The sequence below is a fragment of the Giraffa tippelskirchi genome, chromosome 7 (genome assembly GCF_054371585.1).
Source record: "Giraffa tippelskirchi isolate mGirTip1 chromosome 7, T2T-mGirTip1v1.2.pri, whole genome shotgun sequence".
In the NCBI taxonomy this organism is placed as follows: domain Eukaryota; kingdom Metazoa; phylum Chordata; class Mammalia; order Artiodactyla; family Giraffidae; genus Giraffa; species Giraffa tippelskirchi.
Genome location: NC_137281.1, coordinates 152,477,477 through 152,504,299, shown reverse-complemented (window position 1 = coordinate 152,504,299; position 26,823 = coordinate 152,477,477). Strand labels below are relative to the sequence as shown.

The 26,823-nt window shown below is 47.1% G+C and overlaps 1 protein-coding gene and 1 non-coding gene across 12 annotated transcripts in view; one reads left to right on the top strand and one right to left on the bottom strand.

Annotated features, from left to right (window-relative positions):
• Positions 1 to 9,879: 9,879 nt before the first annotated feature.
• STON2 (stonin 2) overlaps positions 9,880 to 26,823 on the top strand; it is a 167,509-nt gene continuing 150,565 nt past the window's right edge. For 10 of the 11 annotated variants that reach the window (XR_014059647.1, XR_014059646.1, XR_014059644.1 and 7 more), the window contains exon 1: positions 9,880 to 9,998. The gene's annotated coding sequence lies outside the window, so the exon portion shown is untranslated. Of the gene's footprint in view, positions 9,999 to 23,803; positions 23,978 to 26,823 lie in introns of all 11 variants that reach the window. The other variant, XM_081510621.1, reaches the window with a different exon arrangement.
• Positions 12,124 to 12,196, bottom strand: TRNAC-ACA (transfer RNA cysteine (anticodon ACA)). Its single transcript has one exon. It is a non-coding gene; the product is annotated as a tRNA-Cys (tRNA).

Here is a 26,823-nt window from a genome sequence, read left to right as displayed (position 1 = left end):
GTACTGTCCTTACACCAGGCAGATGGGGTACTGACCCCAGACTCCAGGCCTCGGGGTACTGTTTTGGAATGCCTTCCTCACAATTTTCCACTTTTGTGCCTGAGACTGATGGGGCTGAAAGTGCTGTCTGGGTGGAGTACCCTGGGCCTGGGTCAGGCCTGTCTGTCCCCATTTCTCCCCTTGTAAGTGCTCTTGGGGGTTCCCAGGTGGTGCTAGTGGTAGAGAATCCACCCACCAATGCAGGAGACACAAGAACTTGGGTTCGATCCCTGGTTCAGGAAGATCCCTTGGGGAAGAGAATGGCAACCCACTTCAGTATTCTTGCCTGGAGAATCCCATGGACAGAGGAGCCTGGCAGGCTATGGTTCATAGGGTCACAAAGAGTCAGACACGACTGAAGCCACTTAGCACACGTGCACGCAAGCGCTCTTGGACTCTCTACGTGCACATGGAACCGACCGGAGCCCCAAGGAGCTCTTAGATCCGTCCTGCTGTGGTCTTTTTGTAACCCTGTAGCCGTCTTCTCTGCCCAGGAGGCTGGCCTGGAGCGTGGATTGCTTCACTGGCCTGTGCACTGTTTCTTGTGTAGGATCGCACGAGACGGACTGACAGAATGGTCCTGGTATGCTGATTTTGGATGACTCACTCAAATCATACACTGGGTAAGTGCAGAGCTTGGGGCTGCAGACAGTTCACTTCCGGAATTTTGGGTTGAGCTGCACGTGTGAGCCCAGGCATTGGTCTTGACTGGCAATATTCCAGCTACGGTGCTGCCTCTGGTCTACCTAAGGCATTTTTTCAACTCCGAGCTGGCACCCGGGGCAGTGACCCCTCCTCTCTGTGGGCTCCCCACCAGGCCCCCAGGGTTGCGATGCCTGTTTTCTCTTGGGGCTTTCCAGCCCATGTTTCACAATGTCTACAGGCTTTTGTGGTTAGTGTCCTCTGCCTTTGATCAATGTGGTGACATCATGCTCTCCCTGGTCAGATCTTAAGCTGTCTGGATGAGGGATGGACATTCCCCATGTCAATGAGATTGTTCTCATTCACCCTGTCCTCCCCTCTGGGTGGTATGAGGCAGGCAGGGGTGTGGCTGACACTGAGAAGGACACCTTCTAGGAATGTAGTGATTAGAACCTGGAGTTCAAGAGAAGACCTGGTAGTAAAGGGCCATTGGAGGGTTTTCGATAAGAGAGAGAAATGATAACATTTATAGGTTAGATCATTGTAATAGCTCTGGGTGGAATGGATCAGAGCAGCCTTTATGTGGTACCCGTGATGAGCTGATTTTACTTGATGCAGAAGCAGGTTTTAAGTATTACTCACAAGGGCAATAAATTTCATTGGCTCGTATAGTGTGAGAATTATTCTTTTTCCAATTATCTTTCAGTCTGTTTGCTTGACTTAGCCAAGGAGAAATGATCAGCGTGGTGCCAGTGTGTCTTTAATACTCCTCTAAATCTTCATGTGCTGAGTTTAGTCACTCAGTCTTGTCCGACTCTTTGTGACCCCATGGACTGTAGCCCACCAAACTTCTTTGTCCATGGAATTTTCCAGGCAAGAACACTGGAGTGGGTTGCCATGCCCATCTCCAGGGGATCTTCCCAACTCAGGGATCGAACCCTGGTCTCTCACATTGTAGGTAGATTCGTCACCGTCTGAGCCATCAGTTCAGTTCAGTTCAGTTCAGTCGCTCAGTCATGTCTGACTCTTTGCGACCCCATGAATTGCAGCACGCCAGGCCTCTCTGTCCATCACCAACTCCTGGAGTCTACCCAAACCCATGTCCATCGAGTCGGTGATGCCATCCAACCATCTCATCCTCTGTCGTCCCCTTCTCCTCCCGCCCCCAATCCTACCCAGCATTAGGGTCTTTTCCAATGAGTCAACCCCTCGCATGAGGTGGCCAAAGTATTGGAGTTTCAGCTTCAACATCAGACCTTCCAAAGAACACCCAGGATTGATCTCTTTTAGGATGGATTGATTGGATCTCCTTGCAGTCCAAGGGACTCTCAAGAGTCTTCTCCAACACCACAGTTCAAAAGCATCAATTCTTCGGCGCTCAGCTTTCTTCACCGTCCAACTCTCACATACATACATGACCACTGGAAAAACCATAGCCTTGACTAGATGGACTTTTGTTGGCAAAGTAATGTCTCTGCTTTTAAATATGCTATCTAGATTGGCCATAACCTTCCTTCCAAGGAGTAAGTGTCTTTTAATTTCATGGCTGCAGTCACCATCAGCAGTGATTCTGGAGCCCCCAAAAATAAAGTCTGACACTGTTTCCACTGTTTCCCCATCTATTTCCCATGAAGTGATGGGACCAGACGCCATGATCTTAGTTTTCTGAATGTTGAGCTTTAAGCCAACTTTTTCACTCTCCTCTTTCACCTTCATCAAGAGGCTCTTTAGTTCTTCTTCACTTTCTGCCATAAGGGTGGTGTCATCTGCATATCTGAAGTTATTGATATTTCTCCCGGCAATCTTGATTCCAGCTTGTGTTTCTTCCAGCCCATCAGGGAAGCCCTAAATATTGATATTCTTCCTTTTGACCAAAGTAAAAGCAGGACCTCAAACTCAGAACTTTCAGAAGCCAACAATACCCAGCTAAGATTAGATAACATGGCTTTATTTTCATTCTACTATTTTTTGAGTGGTCAATATTCTATTTATGGCAAGTGATACTGGTTTTCCATTGATGATAATGATATAAAAATTCCTTTTCAATAAAGTTGAGCAAAATGAGATGAATTTAAAGACACAGTTAAGGGTATACTAGTACAGCTCATAGGGGCTTCCCTGGTGGCTCAGTGGGAAAGAATCTACCTGCAATGCAGGAGACACAGATTCGATCCCTGGGTTGGGAAGATCCCCTGGAGAAGGGAATGGCAAACTTCAGCCCACCAGGCTTCTCTGTCCATGGGGTCACAGAAGAGTCAGACATGACTTAGAGACTAAACAACAACAAGTACAGCTGATACATGGAGAATTGTGTACGTCTGCAAGAATGTACAGTCGAACACAGATGACTGGAATTTTGGATACACTGGAATAGAAGAAAGTAAGATTAAACACAAGAGACCAGTAAGAAGGATATTGCAATAGTACAGGTGAGACATTTTCAAATTCCTCCAATCAGAAAGTCTTATATTTATTCTGTTTTGCTCTCAGGATTAAGCCTTGAGGGCAGCCAGAGTGACTGTCCAGTTAACACCATTGTTAGCATTGCAAACTGTTGCCACAGACACTGAGATGGACTTTGATGTTAAAGCATTCTTTCAAACATTGGTCCCCCAAGCTTTTCCTGACATGCTGCCTCAAATCCAACTTTGGGAGGTAAAATTATACATAAATGAATTTAAAATTTTTTTAAGTTATAAAGAAAAAAAAATCACATCTTACATTTTAAGAATTGATCATCATTTCACAATATATACAAACTTTGGTTCATTATATTGTTGTTATTGTTCAGTTGCTAACCTGTGACTAATATAATGTTAACTATTTTGAACTGTGGCGTTGGAGAAGACGCTTGAGAGTCCCTTGGACTGCAAGGAGATCCAATCAGTCCATCCTAAAGGAACTCAGTCCTGAATATTCATTGGTAGGACTGACGCTGAAGCTGAAACTCCAATACTTTGGCCACCTGATGCGAAGAACTGACTCATTTGAAAAGACCCTGATGCTGGGAAAGATTGAAGGCAGGAGGAGAAGGGGACAGATGAGATGGATGGATGGCATCACCAACTCAATAGACATGAGTTTGAGCAACCTCTGGGAGTTGGTGAAGGACAGGGAGGCCTGGCGTGCTGCAGTCCATGGGGTCACAAAGAGTTGAACATGACTGAGCAACTGAACTGAACTGAACTGATACCTCACTTAAAAAATAAAAAAGCATCTTACTTTAAAAAAAATGTTTCAAAAATTCTTATTCATCTTTCAAATTCCTTCAGTTCAAACGTCACCCCTCTGAGAAGCTTTCCCTGATTTCTCTGTATCTACTCATTTGTGCCTTGCCCTGAGCGTTCAGTGAACCTTCCAACACGTGCAAGCCAAACTGGCAAAGTCCCTGGTGGTCCAGTGGGTGGGACTCAGTGCTTCCACTGCTGGGGCCTGGGGTTCAATCCTACAAGGCGAATGGCGTGGCAATAAGTAAATAAATATTAAGCCGAACTCTGCGGAACCGTGCCTTTGCGTGCCTTCTCACTAGGCTCTCAGCTGCCCAGTGACCCTGCCTTTCTTTTTATCCACACCCCCTACAACTATTCTGGCACAAAAATAAGCAAGAGTTCAATAAGCATTTCTGTAACAAATAAATCTTGCAATGGGGACACCACATAACAGAAGCACACTTAGAAAGTCATTACGTTCTATTGATTTCAAAGTCAATGAAAGTTCGCAGAAGGGAAAGAGCTACATGAATTGGAAGTTGTAGTGAAGGAATTAAGGACATTAAAAGGCTTGAGTGGGAAACCAGAAATCTAAATAAGGATCCTTCAGCATCACTTCTGCATCTTAATAGCAAGATTTCCCACCTGGAAGAGTATTGTATGTGTGAGCAGGAGATGTTGGAGGAAAGAAGGGAAGCAACCAGATCCCGGGAGAGGATTTCCCTTCTCTTTTTCTCAGCCTTTTTGAGGCCGGCCCTTAGAATGTGGCTGACGCTGTCTATTAGACCTTGCTCTCCCCAGAATTCTTCATGGCACTTGGTCCATTAATATTTGCAGAATGGAAGCACCTTGCATAAAGACAAAACTAAACACTGTATCATTGATAGAAGTTCATTAAGAGTTTCACAGAAGGGAGGAGATTGGGAGGAGTGAGATTGTATAGAAAGATGTCTCCTGGATACAGGGCTGAGCTAGGCTTTGGGACAGAAGGACATAGACCCTCCCATCCCCATGCCCTGAAGTATCTTTACCAAACTACCAGTGAAGCTGGCTCTAGTCCTCTAAACCAGCAAAAGCTACCCTGCCAGGGAAGCAGCCACTAACCACACGTAGCTATTTAAATACAATTTAAAATTCAGTTCTTCAGTTGCACTAACCACATTGCAAGTATCCAATAGCTACATATGCCTAGTGGCTTTCATAATAAATAGCTCAGGTCCGTTACCATAGAATGTTCAGTTGGACAATGCAGATCTAAAAAGATCTGTTGTTGAAAGCTGCAACACGAGGGGAAGACAATCTGACTTTTAACCTTTTCATAGGCTTTTCTGTTTCTCTACACTTTTATACTTTTAGCTACTATACTTTAGGATTTAACTGACATTTCCTTTTGTCGACAGTTTCTACACTCTTGGAACGCATGGTGTAGACTTTTTTTAAAAAACGATTCAGTGATTTTCAATACAGTCACAAAGTTGTGCAACCATAATCATTATCAAATTCTAGAACATTTTTGTCACCACAAAAGGAAACCCCAGATCCATTAAGCAGCCACTCACCATTTCTCTTTCCCTAAGACACTTGGCCACCACTAATCTGCTTTGTGTCTCCATACATCTGCCCAGTCTAGAAATGTCATATAAAGGGTATCGTACAAGATGACGCCCTTTGTGTCTGGCTTCTTTCACTTAGCAGAGTGTTTTCAGGGTTCATCCATATTGTAGCATATATCACTATCCACTCCTTTCTACAGCTGTATAGTATTCTATCATATGTATGCACCTCATTTTGTTTATCCATTCATCAGTTGATAAATGTTGAGGTGCTTGCATTTTTCAGCTTTTATGAATAATGCCTCTCTGAACATCTTAAAAAGCAGAGACGTTACTTTGGCAACAAAGGTCCGTCTAGTCAAAGTTATGATTTTTCCAGTAGTCATGTATGGACGTGAGAGTTGGACTATAAAGAAAGGTGAGTGTTGAAGAATTGACGCTTTTGAATTGTGATGTTGGAGAAGACGCTTGAGAGTCCCTTGGACTGCAAGGTGATCCAACCAGTCCATCCTAAAGGAGATCAGTCCTAGGTGTTCACTGGAAGGACTGATGTTGAAGCTGAAACTCCAATACTTTGGCCACCTGATGCAAAGAGCTGACTCATTTGAAAAGACCATGATGCTGGGAAAGATTGAAGGCAGGAGGAGAAGGGGACGACAGAGGATGAGATGGTTGGATGGTATCACCGACTCAATGGACATGAGTTTGGGTAAACTCCGGGAGTTGGTGATGGACAAGGAAGCCCAGTGTGCTGCGGTCCATGGGGTTGCAAAGATTTGGACACAACTGAGCGACTAAACTAGCTGAACATCTGTGTACACATTTTTGCATGCACATATATTTTAAATTCTCTTGAATATATACTCTAGAAGGAAAATTACTGGATGATAAAGTAACTCTATGTTTAATTCTTTCAGGAACTGCCAAACTTTTTTAAATCAGCTGCACCATTTTATTTTGCATAAATTTAAGAGAGAACTATTATTTTCTTTAGTTGATAGTGCTTGACATATGGAAACTACTTTCTCACTATCGGGTTAGGCGGATGATCACTTTGACCCACACCAGTCTGGACCTGGAGGATGCCCTGTTGACCAGGATAAGGATGTGGCCCCAGTCTCCTTAATGCCACCCTGTTAACCTGTTAAGGACTTTAGTCAATCAGTTCATGTTTACTGAATACCTATTACCTCTCACTGGCTGACAGCCGTGTAAACTAGAATGCTGTCATGAAGGTATAACACAGGTGAGGGGATCCTACCTTTGCCTGGGAGAGTTAATGATGGCCTCAGGGAGGATGAGCTATTTTAGTTGAGTACTAAGTGTGTGTGTGTGTTTAGTCACTTCAATCGTGTCCAACTCTCTGTGACCCTATGGACCATGGCCTGCCAGGCTCCTCTCTCCATGGGGTTCTCCAAGCGAGAATACAGGAGTGGGTTGCCATTGCCTTCTCCAAATCTAAGTAGCCATGGAAGAAATGCCACATAGGAAGTAGAACCAGCAAAGCATTTTGCTAGAGGAGACAGGGATGAGAGATGGATATACAGTTTCTGCCAAAGGAAGATTTCAGAGTGAATGTGATGGAATCCGGATTCTTTTTTAAAAAATATTTATTTATAAACTCTTAGTTGCAGCATGTAGGATCTAGTCCCTGACCAGGGGATGAACTCAGGCCCCCTGCATTGGGAGCCAGGAGTCTTAGTCACTCGACCACCAAGAAAGTCCCCGGGGGACTGAGTTCAGTGTGATGAGACCAGGGTTGATCAATTTAAGAAATCATCTGGGGTCAGCCTAATTCTTTGGCTGAAGGAGCCTCTTTTCTTCAGAGTGACTGCATGATCAATCCAAATGGAATTTCTGCTTTACTAAAAGCCACAGCCATGGAAAGGGAGCACCTGGTACTTGGGAGGGATGCTGGTGAAAGAAACTTCCTCATACAGTCTGTTGTGCCCTCATTTTTACCAGGTAAGGCTTCACTAAACTGATACATCTTTTCAGTATGAAGTTAATTGATTGCTTATCCATTAATGTAAACTGGAGAAAACTGAGCTCATTTTCTCCAAGGGTCTTGGGCTCTTCAAAGTAAGTGTGTTTCAGCTCACTCCCTGATAGCTCAGATGGTAAGGTATCCGCCTGCAGTGCAGGAGATCTTGGGTCGGGAAGGTCCCCTGGAGAAAGAAATGGCAACCTACTCCAGTATTCTTGCCTGGAGAATCCCATGGGCAGAGGAGCCTGGCAGGCTACAGTTCATGGGGTAACAAAGTGTCAGACATGATTGAGTGAGTAATACTTAATCCTTAGGGCAAAAACCAGGCTCTCTAGAAGGCGTCAAGCTGGCTTTTACCAGGGTCTTTTCACTTCTCTATTAAACTAAATTTCTCACTCAAGGGTTCTGTCAACACAGGAGAAAAGAACTAGGGGTAAATACCTGTAGGAAAATGGTTATATACTTGCTGTCAAGAAAACATTACTGCAAACAAAGTCAGAGGTAAAATAGAAACTGCTATTTGTTTATATTCATTGTCTAGCTCGGTGTTTTGGGATGGGGTGGGGTCCTTTGATGAGTGGTAGAACAAAGTTCTGGGAGCACCCTGATTTATAGTGGTTGTTTTTATTCTTTAGAAAGATTCATTGCAGGTGTGAGAGAATGTTGGGAGGACTAAAGACTATGAAATGGGAGAAGAAATGAAGATGTGGACAGTTTTAATTCCTGACAGTCGCTCTCCATTCTAACTTGTGCCTCTCCATCACAATGCAGGGTGACTGTCTTCCAGATGAAAATCTCTCTCATACTCAGAGCTGATGTCTTTTGTCCACAAGGGACCTGTGTGCACCCTTATGACAGCTGTTGTATGTATTTCTGAACTAATATATACAAAGTACCTGGAAACCTGACTGGCGAATACTATGAATCATGGAAAGGTTAGGGCGTTGTTATTATTATTCAGACTCATCTCCGTAGCTAGGTAAAGATTCCTTGTAGAGGAAAACCTCGCTGTCCTTCTCGTCCTTAGTAATCTCTTAACGTGATTAGGACCTTGGACAAGTCGCTTACCCTTTGCAGGCTCCACAAAGATTGTGTGTCAAGTACGATCTGAATCTAGAAACACAATTTGGTGCCCACTGTTTATGAGCTACTGCCCTGTGTCCTATGCCTATGTATGTGTGTGTATATATATATATCAGTTCAGTCAGTTCAGTCACTCAGTTGTGTCCGATCTTTGCGACCCCATGGACTGCAGCACGCCAGGCCTCCCTGTCCATCACCAACTTCCGAAGTTTGCCCAAACTCATGTCCATTTAGTCGGTCATGCCATCCAACCATCTCATCCTCTGTCATCGTCCCCTTCTCCTCCCGCCTTCAATTTTTCCCAGCATCAGGGTCTTTTCCAGTGAGTCAGTTCTTCGCATCAGGTGGCCAATAGGATTAATAGCTATAATCCTATAGCTCATATATATATATATATATATAGAGAGAGAGTATGTCTCTCTCTCTCTATATATATATGTATATATAGTAAAACCAATCTGGAGAGCATATTAAAAAGCAGAGACATTACTTTGCCAACAAAGGTCCGTCTAGTCAAAGCTATGGTTTTTCCAGTAGTCAGGTATGGATGTGAGAGTTGGACTATAAAGAAAGCTGAGGGCCGAAGAACTGATGTTTTTGAACTGTGGTGTTGGAGAAGACTCTTGAGAGTCCCTTGGACTGCAAGGAGATCCAACCAGTCCATCCTAAAGGAAATCAATCCTGAATATTCATTGGAAGGACTGACGCTGAAGCTGAAACTCCAATACTTTGGCCACCTGATGCAAAGAAACTGACTCATTTGAAAGACCCTGATGCTGGGCAAGATTGAGGGCAGGAGGAGAAGGGGACGACAGAGGATGAGATGGTTGGATGGCATCACCGACTCAATGACATGCTGCTGCTGCTGCTGCTGCGAGTTTGAGTAAACTCCGGGAGTTGGTGATGGACAGGGAAGCTTGGCGTGCTGCAGTCCATGCGGTCGCAGAGAGTCGGATACGACTGAGCGACTGAACTGATGGTAAAAGCGTTAAATGAACGCGGAGTGAAAACCTCATATAAGAGTGAGACCGGGGGAGCAGCGATCCGCACCGTGCAGCCTCGACACGGGCTGTGGGACAGCCTTCTGGGCGGTCCCCAGCCCCTGCACCCCCGGGCCGCGCGGCAGGGCCCGGGTTGCAGCGTCTTGCTCGGGGCTCCGGGGGCAGCGAGGACACCGCCGAGCTGCGGCGCCGGGGGTCCGGGGTGGAGGCGGGTCCGCGCCGCGTCGGGTCCGCCCACCGCCAGGTCGGCCAATCAGCGCGCGGCTCGGGCTCGTTCCGCGGCCAATCCGCAGCGGCGGGAGCGGCGCCCGGCGCGGCGGGGCGCAGAGCGAGCTCTGACTCGGAGCCGGCGGCCAGGCAGCCCTGGAGCGAGCGCGGCTGGGAGGAGCGTGCGGCGGGACGGGGGCGTCCCGCGGCCGGCGCCGCCCGCTCAGCCGCGGCCACCTTCCGGCTGACCCTCGGGACTCTGCGTGCCGCGCCGCAGGTAGCTGCTCCCCGCGCGGGGAGGCCGACCGCGCTCGGGGCCCCCGCGGGTGGAGCGGGCGAGGGGCGGGCTGGCCGCGAGGTCGTAGCGCCGCGGGAGCTGCCGGAGCCCCCCCCGGAACCCCCGAGCCTGTCTCGGCCGGAGCGCCCCGGGGGAGACGGGCTTCCCCCAGCCGCGGGCGTCCAGCGGTGAGAGCGAGCGAGGGGAGTCCGCTAAGGCGGGCAGGGGTGCAGGGTCGGGGGGCAAGACGTGACCGCTGGACACCCTGCCCCGCACACAGGCGCTGTCTGCCCGTGCGTATCCGCCCCGAGATCTGGGTCCCCGGGACGTCTTCTTGGGGCCCGAGCGAGGGAGGCGACAACAGGTGTCCTTGCGGACGGTGCTTTTCTCCTCCGTCCACTCCCCCCCACAACCCTCCCCAAAGCCTGAAATCCCGGCTTTGGCGTTCTGCGCCCCACTTTCGGGGTGTCCGGATACAGGGACCCCAGCCTGGCCTCTCAGGCGCGATGCCCGCTGGACAGCGCCCAGAGGCGGCCTGGACCCGGCCTTTGGATGGAGTTTCCTCCTCGCGTTGCCAAGCGATTTGCCTGACACCCGCCCCTCTCGCTGAGATTAAGAGAGTTGATGTGTTGGTGTGTGTGTGCCTGTGTGTGTGTGTGTTGCAGCCTGTACTAAAAGGAGCTGCCCCAGGGCTGTGAGTGAATCATTAACTGGTTTTTGTACAGCTAGTGGCCTCCGTCTCTTTCTCCAAGGCAGGTCCTTCGTGGTCTCCTGCGCTTCACTCTTCTAGACTGTAAAGTCAAAACACTGCCTTTACCTGGCCGATGGCGTGGCTTTGCGGAGTAAATGAGCCAAGTGGGAACACAGGACAGCGCTTAAGCATTCCATAAACGCTGGCTTCGTGTTCATTATACGGAACGGATGGCCTTTTTAAAGAGTAAATCAGACGTGTCCAAACTGGCCCAGTGACTCTTTGGAGTTCTGAACAGCTTTTTACACTTGAAGGGGAAAAATACTCTTACTAATGTTACTGATGGTATCATTTAAAGGTACTATATCCTTTGAGGGATTTAAAAAAAGAAAAAGAAGGCTGCTTCATTGGAATGGTGAGAGAGAGAAATAGATTCCAAGTAGTAACTGAGAAAACTTTGTAACCCTTGAAATAAAGTGTATGAATGTTGTGTGAAAAGAATATCATGGCACCGTGTTGCCTCATTACTATGGCTGATTTAGGGGGAAACTTTGAACATTCTTATACTCCCTACTCCTCCCTTAAAACAAGTGAATTTTTAAAAAGAGAGAAGAGAAAGGCAAACAAAAGCCCAACCACACAACAAAATGCCAACAGCTCACAGAAACCTAAAATTACAGTTCCCACTTGAGGCAATTTTTTTTTCCGGTTTCTGACCTGGGTGGTCTGCTTCGCTTCTTTGCCACTGTGTCACTTTCCTTGTTTAATTTGAAGAGTCAAATAAATGTTTCACTCCCCGAATTTGTCTTTTTAAAAGCTAAAATATCAATGTATGTCAGACTCTCTTGGATTTCTGAGCCCTCTGCTACTTGTCCCCCCCCCCAACAAACCCCAAAGGACCTTCCCAGAGATTCTCTTGGGCAGGGGTCCCCAGCCTCTGGGATCCAACGCCTGATGGTCTGAGGAGCTGATGAAACAGTAATAGAAACAAAGTGCGTAGTAAATGCGCTTGAATCATCCCGAAACCCCACCCCTAACTTTGGTCTGTGGGAGAATCGTCTTCCATGAAACCCATCCCTGGTGCCAGAAAGAATTGGGGAGGGCAGCCCTACACCAATGTTAGTGGGAACCTGCCTGTTTTCTCAGCACATTGAGAGCTGGGCAGAGGGCACAGGTAAAGTGCCCCAGTGCTCCTGGGGCCTCCCGCACATTTACCAGGAGCCTTAGAATAAATACACCCACTCCAGGAACGTGACTATCATCTCAGAGGGTAAGGAGCCCACTTCCAGATGTATATCTTCCCAAGTGAGTGAAATTGCTCAGTCATGTCTGACTCCTTGCGACCCCATGGACTTAGCCCACCAGGCTGCTCCATCCATGGGATTTTCCAGGCAAGAGTACTGGAGTGGGTTGCCATTTCCTTCTCCAGGGGATCTTCCTGACCCAGGGATCGAACCTGGGTCTCCTGCATTGTAGGCAGACGCTTTACCGTCTGAGCCACCAGGGAAATCAGACGTTTCAAATGTCAGATTAATTCACCAGCCCTTTCAGTTGTTGATGAGAAGACCCACCCTCTGCACCTGAGTGGGGGGATTTGGAAGCTGTGCTGGAGGAGACAGAGCGGCCCGTGGGGCAGGGGGCAGGTTGCCGAGTTCAGAGCCACACCCGCCCCTGATGGCTGGGAAACTTGGACAGGTTGCTTTGTTTTTTCTGAGCCAAAGTCTCTCACATTGTAAAATGAGGGCTCAAAAAAACCTTTTTTTTTTAGAGGAATTGTTCTAAGGATGGTGCTAATGAATAGGAAACCCCTAGTGCCATTCCAGGGATGTGGTTATAGATCAGTAGCAGACAGAAGTGAAGTGAAGTGAAAGTCGCTCAGTTGTGTCTGGCTCTCTGCAGCCCCATTGACTGTAGCCCGCCAGGCTCCCCCGTCCATGGAACTCTCCAGGCAAGAACACTGCAGTGGGTTGCCACTTGCTTCTCCAGGGGATCTTCCCCACCCAGGGATCGAAGATGGGATTTCCCATGCAGGAATACTGGAGTGGGTTGCCATGCCCTTCTTCAGGGCATCTTCCTGACCCCAGGGATCAAACCCTGATCTTCCACATTGCAAGCAGATTCTTTACCATCTGAGCCACCAGGGAAGCCCAGTTGACATATAGTTGATTTAGAAGGTTGTGTTACTTGGAAGGGTTTTAAATCGGAGTTTGAGATGATCAAATTTTCAGGCTGAGCGCATGTCTAGTAGCAGTGTGGGGGAGATTGAAGCAGTTGAGATCTCAGATCTCTCTCTCTCACTGTCTGTCACATGACCTGAGAGTCCACTCCTAGAAGTGGCTCATTTGGGTGGCCTGTCTTCACAGGTGGTGGTTTAGTTGCTAAGTCGTGTCCAACTCTTGTGACCCCATGGACTATAGCCTGGCAAGCTGTTCTGTCCATGGGATTCTCCAGGCAAGAATACTGGAGTGGGTTGCCGTTTCCTTCTCCAGGGGATCTTCCCGACCCAGGAATCAAACCCGGGTCTCCTGCACTGCAGGCAGATTCTTTACTGACTGAGCTACAATGGAAGCCCACAGGTCTTCACAGGTCTTCTAAAATGGGCGTCTCTCTCACATTAAAGTCCTTATTTCATAATTATCAAAGCAGCTGCTGTCAAAGTTTAGGGTGCATTGGAATCACCTAGAAGGCTTGAAAAAATAGATTTCTGGGCCCCCATGCCAGAGTCTCTGAACCAGTAGAGCAGGGTGAACCTGGGAATGAGCATTTCAGAGAGGTGCTCAGATGATAATGATGCTGGCCCAGACGCCACACTCTGAAAGTCACCGAATTACAGGGAGGAATTAAGACATAGTTGAGGGGAAAGACCTGAATGGAAGGGCCTAGTGGAAGGAGGAGAAAATCTAGAAGGTCCCAGGATAATCCATGTGGCAGTTTTGCTGGAGGCTGGCTTTGGCTGCCAGCAGAGGGGTCTGTAAGAGTGACTGAATCTCTGGGTTACATTGAACTGCAGGTGCCGTGCGCACGGTCAGGAAATGAAAAAAGCTCAGATTCGGAGAGGTAAGAAATGTGCCGCCCTGCCTTTGTCATTCTGCCCCGACTCCCTGTCCCGTCCATGAGTCTGTCAACATAGTTCCAATCCTGACCCGTCACACTTCTTGTCATCCCGGTTTTGATTTCTTCCAGAGCTGGGTTTGCTCACTGGGTGGACATTTGGCTGAATTTTAAAATAGTCGAAAAAATTACTTGTTTCCCTTGAGGTCTTCATGAATAAACATCTGTACCATATGATCATGCAAATTGTGATCACCGCTCCCCAGATAAATAACCCCCTGAGAACCCAAGGTCATTCCTAGTTTGGCTCATGCTTATGGTTGGAGCAAGTTGTGACAGTTCCCTTAGCTGTGACTCACTGCTCCTGTAATGAGAAGGCATTCCAAGATCAGACGTTAAGGAGAAAATATGTTGGCATGTACAACATGACACAAGAAATAAACCATAATGAGGGTTTGTTTTCTTTTCACTGTGTTTTTCTAAATCCTGGATGTGGCAAAAGTCTAGATAATCAGTGATAGTCCTGCCCGACGGACATCATGTGGATGAATGAAATACATTCATCTCAGGGTCAGCCTTTGAGTGCTGGTTAGCAAGTTACAGTATTTGTTTCAAGGTGTCATGAGTACAAAATGGTCCGTTGGGGGGTTGAATGTACTAGAAACTCTATGCATATTCAGTTCAGTTGCTCAGTCGTGTCCGACTCTTTGTGATCCCGTGCACCACAGCACGCCAGGCCTCCCTGTCCATCACCAACTCCTGGAGTTCACCCAAACTCATGTCCATTGAGTCGATGATGCCCTCCAACCATCTCATCCTCTGTCATCCCCTTCTCCTCCTGCCTTCAATCTTTCCCAGCATTAGGATCTTTTCTAATGAGCTGGCTCTTTGAAACAGGTGGCCAAACTATTGGAGTTTCAGCTTCAGCATCAGTCCTTCCAGTGAATATTCAAGACTGATTTCCTTTAGGATGGACTGGTTTGATCTCCTTCCACTCCAGGAGACTCTCAAGAGTCTTCTCCAACACCACAGTTTGAAACCATGGTGTGCCTATGCTATCAAATGAAGTGAGATTCGAAAAAGATAATTTTCCTAACAGAAATGTGATGGACAAATGACACTTTAAAAGTGTGCCCTTCAATGTTTACAATAGCCAGGACATGGAAGCAACCTAGATGTCCATCAGCAGATGAATGGATAAGAAAGCTGTGGTACATATACACAATGGAATATTACTCAGCTATTAAAGAGAACTCATTTGAGACAGTTCTAATGAGGTAGATGAAACTGGAGCCTATTATACAGAGTGAAGTACGTCAGAAAGAAAATCACCAATGCAGTATATTAACATATATATATGGAATTTAGAAAGATGGTAACGACCCTATATGTGAGACAGCAAAAGAGACACAGATGTAAAGAACAGACTTTTGGACTCTGTGGGAGAAGGTGAGGGTGGGATGATTTGAGAGAATACCATTGAAACATGTATATTACCATATGTGAAATAGATGACCAGTCCAAGTTCAATGCATGTAACAGGGCACTCAAAGCCGGTGCACTGGGACAACCCAGAGGGATGGGATGGGGAGGGAGGTGGGAGGGGGGTTCAGGATGGGGGACACATGTACCCCTGTGGCTGATTCATGTCAATGTATGGCAAAACCACCACAATATTGTAAATTAGTTAGCCTCCAATTAAAATAAATTATAAATAAATAAAAATGTGCTCTTGGAGACAGGAGAATTCCCCAGGTTTCTGGGTACCTCCAGAAGGGGATGTGAAAGCCCAGAACCGTAGTCTGTGTCCAGGAGGCCAGCTCCGTTGGTCAGATCTGTTTCCCTGTCCAGGTAATTTTAGAAGGCCGGCTGTTTCTCCTCCTCCTGCAGGATTGGCCTTAGTGTTACCTTCCCTTGATCAGCTCTACAGCGAACTCCTGCAGTTCCCTCAACCTCACGTCTCCAGGAAACTTGGTCTGCAGTTTCAAAAGATATAGCAAACCAAACCCTAGACATGAGTGAGAGTCAGTGAGGAAAGGGACACTTAAACTAGCCAGGAGGGATGTAAAGCTCTGAACATATTCATTAGAAAGTGTTTCTGTTCATTGCTGGATAGCATTTATCCAGATATTTGACATTTATAAATCACAGATATTAAATAACTACATAAATAGTATACTCTCTGTATGTTTATACTGAATAAATGTTATGTGTCATGTCATGTGCATGCATACTCAGTCGTGTCTGACTCTTTGCGATCTTGTGGACTGTAGCCTGTCAGGCTCCTCTGTCCCTGATATTTCCCACGCAGGAACACTGGAGTGGGTTGCCATTTCCTTCTGCAGAGGATATTCCTGACCCAGGGATCAAACCTGAGTTTCTTGCGTCCCCTGCAATGGCAGGCGAATTCTTTGCCAACTGCGCCACTTGGGAATATGCCATGTGTATTTTTTCCATGTCTAGCAATTTCTGGTGGTAGGTTTCTGGTGCTGTTGTTGACTTTCTGAAATGTGACAACTTAGAAACAGCCAAAATTCTATAGGTGGATAATAGAAGGGCAGGATCGAAAACTCAAAGTTCCTTGAATTTTTTTGTTCATTGTATACACATCTGTCACTGCAGTTGGTCCCACACTAACCCACACTTGTGTGCTCGGAGGTAGCCTCACTACCCGCAAGAGATGGTCAGTGTTCTTTATAGTATTTAGTCACAGTGAGGAGTGTGAAGCTACTTGGCAGATTGCTAATCTGCCCAGTAATATCTTTGGAAGGTGGCTTCGCATGAATGGCATTGAGTGTTTCCTGAGCATAAGGCTCTGAGGAAGACATGAGGAATACAGAAAAGGGTAATACTTAGTGCTCTGATCTGAGAAAGGGCATAGTATTTGTGCAGAATTAATCATAGATACATAACGGTGAGGCCAAGAGTATCCACATACTCAGAGGGGGCACGCATGCTGTGAATGCAGAAACAGGATCTTTTCTGAGGTTGTCCTGGGCTGGGAGGGCTCATGGAGGAACAGATACGCTGGACTGGAGGGAGAGGTAGCATTTGGCTGGGAGCATCGGGGTTTAGGGGGCTTCCCTAGAGCTACCAGGGAAGCCCCCTAAACCCCGATGCTCCCAGCTAGATAGCATATTTAAAAGCAGAGACATTACTTTGCCAACAAAAGTCCGTCTAGTCAAGGCTATGGTTTTTCCAGTGGTCATGTATGGATGTGAGAGTTGGACGGTGAAGAAAGCTGAGCGCCGAAGAATTGATGCTTTTGAACTGTGGTGTTGGAGAAGACTCTTGAGAGTCCCTTGGACTGCAAGGAGATCCAATCAATCCATCCTAAAAGAGATCAATCCTGGGTATTCATTGGAAGGTCTGATGTTGAAGCTGAAACTCCAATACTTTGGCCACCTCATGTGAAGGGTTGACTCATTGGAAAAGACCCTAATGCTGGGTAGGATTGGGGGCGGGAGGAGAAGGGGACGACAGAGGATGAGATGGTTGGATGGCATCACCGACTCGATGAACATGGGTTTGGGTGGACTCTGGGAGCTGGTGATGGACGGAGAGGCCTGGCGTGCTGCAATTCATGGGGTCGCAAAGAGTCGGACACGACTGAGCGACTGAACTGAACTGGTAGCTCAGTCGGTAAAGGATCTGTCTGCAGTGCACGAGACCCAGATTCGATCCCTAGGTCAGGAGGATCCCCTGGAGAAGGAAATGGCAAACCCCTCCAGTATTCTTGCCTGGAAAACCCCATGGACAGAGGAGCCTGGTGGGCTATAGTCCATGGGATTGCTGGAGTCGACGTGACTTAGTGACTAAACCACCACCATCGGGGTTTAGGGAATGGACCCAGGTGAACTGTGGCTCTGATGGTCAGCACGGTCTTGTTTAGGACTGTGACTCAACCTCTGTAACCAAGTGAAGGGATCAAGGGAGAGGGGAGAAGGGAAACCTGAGCTTCTTCGAGTCTTCCTTTCTTGATCCCCATCTGACCCTCTAATCCGGATATCCTGACAGTTTCCATTGTTTGCATCACCTCCTGAAAAACAAAGCCATTCAGTGATTCATTAGAAGATGAGTTATGCTGGACTCTCATCTGACCTTCTTAACATTTCGCTTTATTAATAGGAAAGTGCATTGGAGCGAAGGATGACAAACCACTTTAAAAATACAGTCTAATCCCATCATAAACTCTGTCAAGCTGGCAGGAGGTTGGTCTCTCTCCACTGGCAAAAAATTACTTGGGAAGGTCAATTGACTTGTTGAAAGTCATGCAGGAATCCCCTGGCGTACCCACACCCCCTGATGCCATCTCTCTGGCATGTGGGGCTGCCCAGCTGCAGTTGCTTCGCAGATTTCCCATAGGGATGGTGGCTCTCAGAACTTGGGCCCTTGACATCTAGTTAAGATTTTCTCCATCTATTATTGTACCCCATGGAGGCCTTCCAACTGTCTCCCTAAAAGGTCCTCGTTAATTTTAATTTGGGGGATGAGACAATTACACCCTTCTCTTTCAGGCTGACCCCTGGCTCTCATTGAAAGGAAGTACCATTTCAGTGCTGTGGGTTTGTGCAAACACACCATCTGAATGAAATGGCAGTCTCAGCATTTTTCACGCCAGATGCCAAGCGGTATAGCAGGACTGTCAGTGGCTTTCAATCTGCCTGCACTTTGAAGTGAGACACCAGACCCTTACCAGCATGATAGAATCACTTCATTGGCTGCCTTTTGAAGTTAGCTAATTGCTTTTTTTTTTTTTGTAATGTGAGCTGCTTTAAATGAGAACAGATTTTATATCTATTTGCTTTAGAAATCGAATATGTTTGTCTGTCTTTCCTGACTTCAGTTGTTAAAAGAGTAATTGTAATACCACAGTTAAGTGGATAAGGCTGGGGTGATCCATAGCTGATTCAGTGACACATTATTTAAATGCCGTCTATTCTGTGAACCCAGAGCTGTCACAAATAGCTTGACTTGTGTCTTCGCCCGGTACCAAGTATTAATTTTTTTTACAGTTCTGTTTGTTCTTACATCTCCCTCCACTTCAGACTCTGGCAGTTGAAAGATGTGAAAAAAAGCTTTTTTGAAATCGAAATGATCAAAATCACGGTCAATAGCCATCATTCACTGAATTTTGCTAATTCTGGATCCTCTGCTGTTGTTCAGTCGCTCAGTCGTATCCGACCCTTCGCGACCCTGTGGACTGCAGCACGCCAGGCTTCCCTGTCCATCACCATCTCCCGGAGTTTTCAGTTTCTGCTCTAGCTGGAAACAAAAGGAAAAGTGCTAGAAAGAGTTAATGGGGGCGGTCTGTGCTGTCCACCTCACACACGGAGATGCTGGTGGGAGGAAAGCAGCCCTTGTTTTTGCTCTCTGGGTTTGCACTATCAGCAGGGCTGCTGAAGCACACTTCCTCCTCTCTTTTCCCTATCTCTTCCTCCTTAAAATTTTCATTATAAAGTATTAGCTAGAACGGGGGGGGGGGGGGTGAGTTGGGAGGGGGACCTCTTTGCATCCATTCGGCGGCTCTCTGTCACTCACATGAGCCTAATTGGCCCAGGCGGGCGGGCGTGTCTGCATCTCCAGCTGCACCATCAGGCACAGCCCTGTGCTCGTGGGACCAGGGGCTCTGCGCCCCTGTCCTCCGGCGGCCTCTGTCCTGTGAAGAGGACAGAGAATGCAGTCCCGCCTGGGCACTTGGCCGAGCTGGGTCCCGGCCGCAAGAAAGCCAGATAAGGCTGTAGGTTCATTAAGACTCCGGAGCCCGACTGCCCACGTTTGAGTGGTGGCCATTCTTTAACTTCCCTGTGCCTCAGTTTCCTGAATACATGGGGTAATAATAGTACCTACTTTATACAGCTCTTTTGAGGAATACATGAGTTACTTAGTTAAATGAGTTGTAAAGCACTTTGAGGTCAGTCTCTGGGAGACAGGAGGTGTCATGTACATGTTTATCCAATAACGCACAAAAGCGAAGTAGTGCGTGATGATTATTATTTGTAGGTAGACAGCGCTATCATGGATAAAGCTTACCTAACTGCTTTAGTGAAGGTACTCACGACCAGTTTGCAGGCAAATGAAATAATTATTAACTGTACTAGTGGAGTTTGCCATTTCAAAGAATCCTTTGAGAGGGGCTTCCCTGGTGGTCCAATGGTCAAGACTCTGCACTTCCAAGGCAGGGAGTCATATTCAGTCCCTGGTCAGGAAACTAGGGGCTTCCCTGGTGGCTCAGGTGGTAAAGAATCTGCCTGTAATGTAGAAGACCTGGGTTCAGTCCCTGGGTTGGGAAGATCCTCTGGAGCAGGAAATGGCAATCCGCTGCAGTATCCTTGCCTGGAGAATCCCATGGACAGAGGGGTCTCATGGGCTACAGTCCATGGGGTTGCAAAGAGTTGGACACTAACGCGCACACAGACATACAAGAAACTATATCCTGCCTTCCGCATGCCGCAACTAATACCTGACACAGCCAAAGAAATCATTGATTTATGTTTATAAAGTGCCTTTTTTGTTCAATGAACTTGAGAGAAACGGTGTAAGAGGAAGAGGGAAGTCCAAGATGACTTGATTTTTTTTCCCCCCTCCCCCAAGGCAACTGGAAAAGAGCTGCCATCATCCTGGGCAGGGAAAGCTTCTGGTGGAGCAGTTTTGGGGAACAGAAAGTGCTTGTTCGATTTTGGATGTGATAGTTTGAGAGGCTTGTTGAATGATGAAATGAAGGTGCATCAGCAGTGCCGGGGGACGTCGGGGCTGGAGACCTCTGGGTGGTGCTTCCCCAGCTAGCAATGGATCCAAAGCCGCGGTGAAAGAATGGAAGCAGGCCAAGAAGAGGGGTCTGAGGGCTGAACCAGGAGGTATTCCAGCTCTAGTGGAAAAGTCAGGCTGCTTCCAGTTTTCTAGTTTGTTCCTTGTTTGTTTGTTTTTTTTTAAAGGCTGTGGCATGTGAGATCTTAGTTCCCAGACCAAGGATTGAACCCACACCCCTTATATTGAAAGTGCAGAGTCTTAACCCCTGGACACCAGGGAATTCCCACTCGTTTGTTCTTCCCTTTGCCAGTATAAAGTGACATGTGGACCTCTCTGATGCTGGTGTTTTCTTTGGCTAGTTTATCGTTTGAGTTCTGTAACGCATGGACTTTGGATTCACTGTTCTCAGGTCAGATACCACTTGGCCTCATCCTGGCTTTGGGCTCTGAGGCCAGCGACTTACTCTCTGACACTCTGTGTTTCCTTACCTTGAGATGGAAACTTGGAGTAAAAATGCCTGTCTCCGAGACTGGAGGGCTCAGGAAGTGCAGCTGTATTCATACCAGGAAGCTGTTAATCGCTTTATCGCTGTAAAATGCTCCCCATCCCTGCCAATGGGTGAGAAGTGAGGAACAGTGACGGCTCACACATTTTTAAAGTCCTTTGAATCTTCCCTGAACTGAAAACCACATTTTAATTTAACCCACACTGCTGCTATTTTCCTTTTTTTCTCTAAATTCAAAATAAAAGAGAGAGGTCAAGGAGGTACTGCAATAAATTCTACACACACGTCAGCCACTTAGGTTTCCCCTATAATTGAAACAGGGCATCCAGAGATCAAATCTGGCCTGTGGCTGTGGCAGCCAGTATGGGAACCACAGATGCGCAGGCGTTCAGAAACCTGAAAAACAGAGAAAGTGGATACCCCTGGCAGCATCAGCGTTTCTGTGTTATATATGCTAACCTCGTATATGCTCTTTACCACTGTGAGCCATGTAAGAAAGTCCTCACTTTTTTCCAGTACATGAACTGGGCCTCCCAGTTTTAAATTCAAGTTTTACAGTTGGTTGGAAAATGAACCTAAGACACTTGGCTTCACTCAGCAAATAATCGATTCTGAATATTTTTTTGTCTTAGTCTCAAAGTAAGCTCAGTAAGAACCAAGAGGTAGGGAGAATGGAATTCTGAAGTCTCATCTCTCAATTCTCTAATTACAATGTCTGCTGTGTTTGCATATGTGGTTTACAGGCTACGAATTTGTGGCTTTTCTGTTTTGCAAGAGTTACTGTCAGTGAGACGTCTACCAAAGGAAACGCTACTATTAGTGGTGACCGAACGTATGGAACCGCGTGACTGGAGCATGCTTCATGCTTCTCGGTTCCTCCAAGAATTCTGGAGAAACCTTCTCCAGATGGAGGTGGGTGGTGTGAGGACTGAACGAAAAAACATTAGAAATAACCAAGGAGAAGGATTAATAGGCAAGAATTTGCGGTGATGAAATTTTTCTTTCTGGTCTTTTGGGTTGAGGAAGTAAGGAGAATAGGCACCAACTGTGGGAAATTTCCGTCAACTTGGAAAAAAACAATAGAATAAATAATTCTCAGCCACGAGGTGAGAGCCCAGGCAATCACGGGGTCAAAGGATTCTGTCCCATTTGTCTGTGGTGACACCTCCCCCTGCCCCCACAAAGGAACTCTTGACTCTTAAACAATAGAAGTGTCCCCGGGAAGCTGGAAAGGTGTTTGCAGAGGGAGTTTTTAGAAATCAAATCATTTCAGAAGTACCCCAGTGCTTATACTGGTTTTCTGTATTTTCCAAATTTCCTTTAGTGAGAGTGCATTCCTTTTATAATAAAGAAATCAAAAGGTAGATAAATAGATTAAAAATTAGAAGAATAAATTTAAAAGAAGGAAATACACTAGGATGGCAGAGGTGGGTGAGTCGTCACTATTTCAAGAGGCTGAGTTGCTCCCATTTCATAACGTGAGGATTATTTTGTCTGCAAGTCATGACACTGCCTAACATATCTGCTCTCTGCATCTATCAGTGCGTGTCATCCATCAAAACCCAAGGCCTGATCTATGAAAACAGGACCAGCCCTCAGCGGACAGATTCTTATTCAACTTTCACACCATGCCAAGCCCACCCAGCGTGCCCTGTTCCTCGCCCCTATCCCTGGCCGATGGAGACACCCAGGCACCCCTCCCTGCCTTTGTCAGCAGCCTGAACTGGGGTGTTTCTTGTTTGTGAGAGGCCTGATGGCCAGGGACAACGCTGCAGTCAGCCCACGAGGCAGCCCAAGTTTTTAGCGTTTGGGTGGACTGTCTTGGTGTTATGCCTGTGTGTCTTGTTTTGTTGGGGGAAGTGGGAGGGGAGAGGTTCTTCGAAAAAGGAAGGAGATATCCTCTGCTGTACTGAAAATGGAAATAAGGAATTTATCAGTTCAGGGTCAGTAGAAGCCACAGTGCCTGGCTTCCTTCTGCTCTGCTCCCCTGGAGTGGTTTTGCTTAGTTTTGAAAAGTCTGACAGCAGCGGGAACTAGATAAATTGTTCTCGGGTGGAGCTGTTAGCTGGGAGTTTCATATAGAGGGACCTTAGGAGAGATATCTGTGAAGCTCCTGAAGTTAGACAGAATGTTGCCTGTATGTGTATTTACCTGGAGGGGAGGATCCCTTACTTAAATTATATTTCAAAGAGATCCAGAGAGTCAGACTCTTGTTTTAAAGTAAGGTTAATCATGCTTCTCGGTGACGGGTCATTTTGTCCCAGCAGACAAATCTGGTGACGTTTTTAGCTGTCATGATTTAAGTGGGCATGCTACGGGTACCTAGAAGGTAGAGGCAAAGGATGCTGATAAACATCCTACATGGCACAGGGCAGCCCCCATAGAAAAGAATCATCCAGCCCAAATGTCAGTAGTGTTCATCTTTGTAAAAAGTTAGCCAGCTAATGTTTGCAGATACGTTCTTTTTACTGTATATATGTATGTCACAATACGTACATTTATGACAAAAATGAAAATTACTTACTCTGCAATAAAGAAAAAATAAGGTTAAGAATCAGTTCCTAGGGGGAGAACTTCCAGTTTGAGTGCCTCCTGGCCTTAGCCCTAACTAGAGACCCCTTCTTGACAGATGAATTGCGTGTGTAGTGGAAGTACCAGGGTACGTGTGTAAAACATAAGTAAATCCCATGCTGCAAACAAGTGAGGAAGGTTTCACTTCCTCCAGGGCTGGAAAACCAGAAATGCACAACTCCTGTGGTTCTGTCTAATGCCGCCCGTGTTTTTCCCTCTCTTTGTCTCGTCCTGGAGCCTGCAGATCCCCCTCAACTTGGTGTTACCTGAAGAGTTCGCTAGTTGACGTGAACACTAAAATCTGTTCTACCTGCTCTTCCTCTTGATTCTACAACCCATGGGGTCGCAAAGAATTGGACAGGACTGAGAGACTGAGCATGGACGCGGGCCTCTTGATTCTAAGCAAACCAGGTGCTTCCCCACCCCCCCACTCCCGCAAGGGAAGGTTGACTGCAGCCTGGGGCCTCCACGATGTGACTAGGGAAGGCGTTTATAGTGAGCTCCCACCTGGCTGTTTGTCCCGAGCCCAGCACGTAAAGGCTGACCTTCCCACCCTCGGTTCTTGTTGCTCCTCGTATTGTACGTTCCCTCTGGGTGACCTAATCCAGAGCCACGACTGACCTGTCAACCTGTGTGATGAACGCTCGTCTCTCGACATGTCTGTTGGACGGACCCATAGACACCTCAGTGTGGTTGTCCCGCATGCCCATCGAACTCACCAGGTCTAAAAGTGAACTCATATTATCCCTACCACCCCTCAGCCATTCTTCCCCCGAAAGTCCTTATCTTGGTGGACAGCACTAAAATCTATCTGGTTTTCCGGGGTCCTTTTTATCCACTGACCACTACCCCTTCAATATAAATGAGCCCCAGATAGACTTTATCCCCGTGTCTGGATGATCTTTCCTCTTAAGTGACTCATAAAAAACATCCCCCCTCTTTATCCCTCATTTTGCAATGCCTGATCACTGTAACTACCAGCTGGTCTTCCCACCCTCCACCCCACCGTCCTCACTGCTTCCAGAAGGATCTTTGTCAAATACCCCTGAGTCGTGTGCTTCACTGATCTCCATTCCCTTTATGCCAGATCCCAGCCTTCTTGGGGTGGCCTCCAAGGCCCCGTCTGACCTGACTCGCAGCCTCGCCAGCCTCCTCTCTTGCTACCCTTCTTGGGCTCATTGCTTCAGTGAGTTAAACTGAATTATCTACAGTTCAGAAAACACAGCATGCTTTTACTCATCCGCTAGATTTTGTATGGAGAAGGCAATGGCACCCCACTCCAGTACTCTTGCCTGGAAAATCCCATGAACGGAGGAGCCTGGTGGGCTGCAGTCCATGGGGTCACTGAGTCGGACACGACTGAGCGACTCCACTTTCTCTTTTCACTTTCATGCCCTGGAGAAGGAAATGGCAACCCACTCCAGTACTCTTGCCTGGAGAATCCCAGGGACGGGGGAGCCTGGTGGGCTGCCGTCTATGGGGTCGCACAGAGTCGGACACGACTGACGCGACTTAGCAGCAGCAGCAGCAGATTTTGTATGAACACAGTTACACTTTATTGCAGCAGTTTTGAGCAGGGGACTTTTTTAAGTCTTCAAGGGTAGAAGTCGTGTACAAAACAGACACCATCCTTCTGGCTCTGCATCCCCAGCTCGCCCCATTCCCAACACTAACCCTGAATCTCAGGCTGTCCCTGAATTTGAAGCTCATTTCTTAGCCACATCTTCCCTTCACACCATGCCTTCCCTTATCTCCAGATCCCACCTCTGATACATGCTTTAGGAGTTAGGGTCAGTGATGGGAGATATTCAGGGATGGGGTTAGGTAGAAGGGAGGTCTCAGGATGAATGTGTAAGAGTCGGGGATATCTGTTGCACACCCTTTTTGGTAACAAATGATGGCTTTGCATGTTACCACAATCATTTAAACATGGCTAAGTAAAATAGCACTCTCTAACTGACCATATTGTATTGTCCCGTTTTGTGCTTATAGATGTCATACTGCCAGTCCTGTCCCCCGCCTCTAACTAATTTCTGTTCATCTTTCAAGCCACTGCCCAGGTATCATCTTCCCTCAGTTATTCTTCACTCACCCCAAGATGGGGCTAGGTACAACTCCCCTGTGTACTCATGGCACTACTGGGTTCCCCTGGGGTGGCCCTGGTCACACCGTACTGAGATCATCTTTGGTTTGCCTGTCTCCCTCTTGCAGGCAGAGTCTGGGTCTGAGCCCTCTCTCTGTCCCTTGAATTTTACTAGAATATGCCTTGCTATAGAAGATGCTACATAAATGCTATCAAATGGCATTTATTCAATAAATAAATAAAGAGGAAATGAATGGATGATGTGCTATGACAGAATTCTAAGGAGGTGCAGAAACTCAATGAGCACAAATAGCCCAGAGTTCAGAAATAACTACAGAGCATCGCTTCTGCACTCTATATACGTGGGATTGCATATCGGCGTTGATTCCCATCTAGGCTTAACCTTCCTATATTGGCTCCCGCTTGGGTACCACCTCAGATCTTCTTAGCCTCATCTGTCTGGGAGAGGTAGAGCCCAGATCTCTACCATCTTGCCATCCAAGGCCATGCTTGGGTTCCCCCTCACCACTTCTGGACTCAAATGAAGTGTGCCCTGCAGAGTGTGGGATCTGGCTTCCCCATCTGCTGCTGAAAGGACCAGCCGATACACCCCAGTTGAGGGGGGAAGTTGCGTCACCAGGGAGTGAACTTTGACTAACGGGGAACAAGAAGCAGGCAGGCACTGGCAAATCCATCCCTTCCTCTCGCACCACTTCCTCTGATGGAAGCTTCTGAGGTTCTGCAGTTCCCTACAGGCTCTCTGGGGAAGTCCCGGGTGACCGAGCAAGAAGCTGTGATTCTTGTGAAGCCACCGCCAGCCCCACGCCATCCTACATTTGCTTTCATCGCCTCATTTCTCTTCTTCCCTCTCTCACTTCCCTGGGATTCCTCCAAAACCCTGGCATAGAAGCTTAGTCTCAGACTCTGTTTTCTAAGGAATCCAGCCTAGGATACATTCAAATGTACCACTATTTCTCTAGAAAAATGGGGGCTAGTAAAGGGAGAAGAGAGAGGAACACCACAGGCCAGGTGCTCTCTAGTGTATGGGTCTGGCAGGCCTTAGCTGGGAGTCTGAGCCTTCAATCCTTATCCTTGTCCATGCTGCATTCCAGGGGAACTGGAATCATGGGTCTGTTAGTAGAAAAAGATCCGTCATTTGGAACCCGTACCTTGT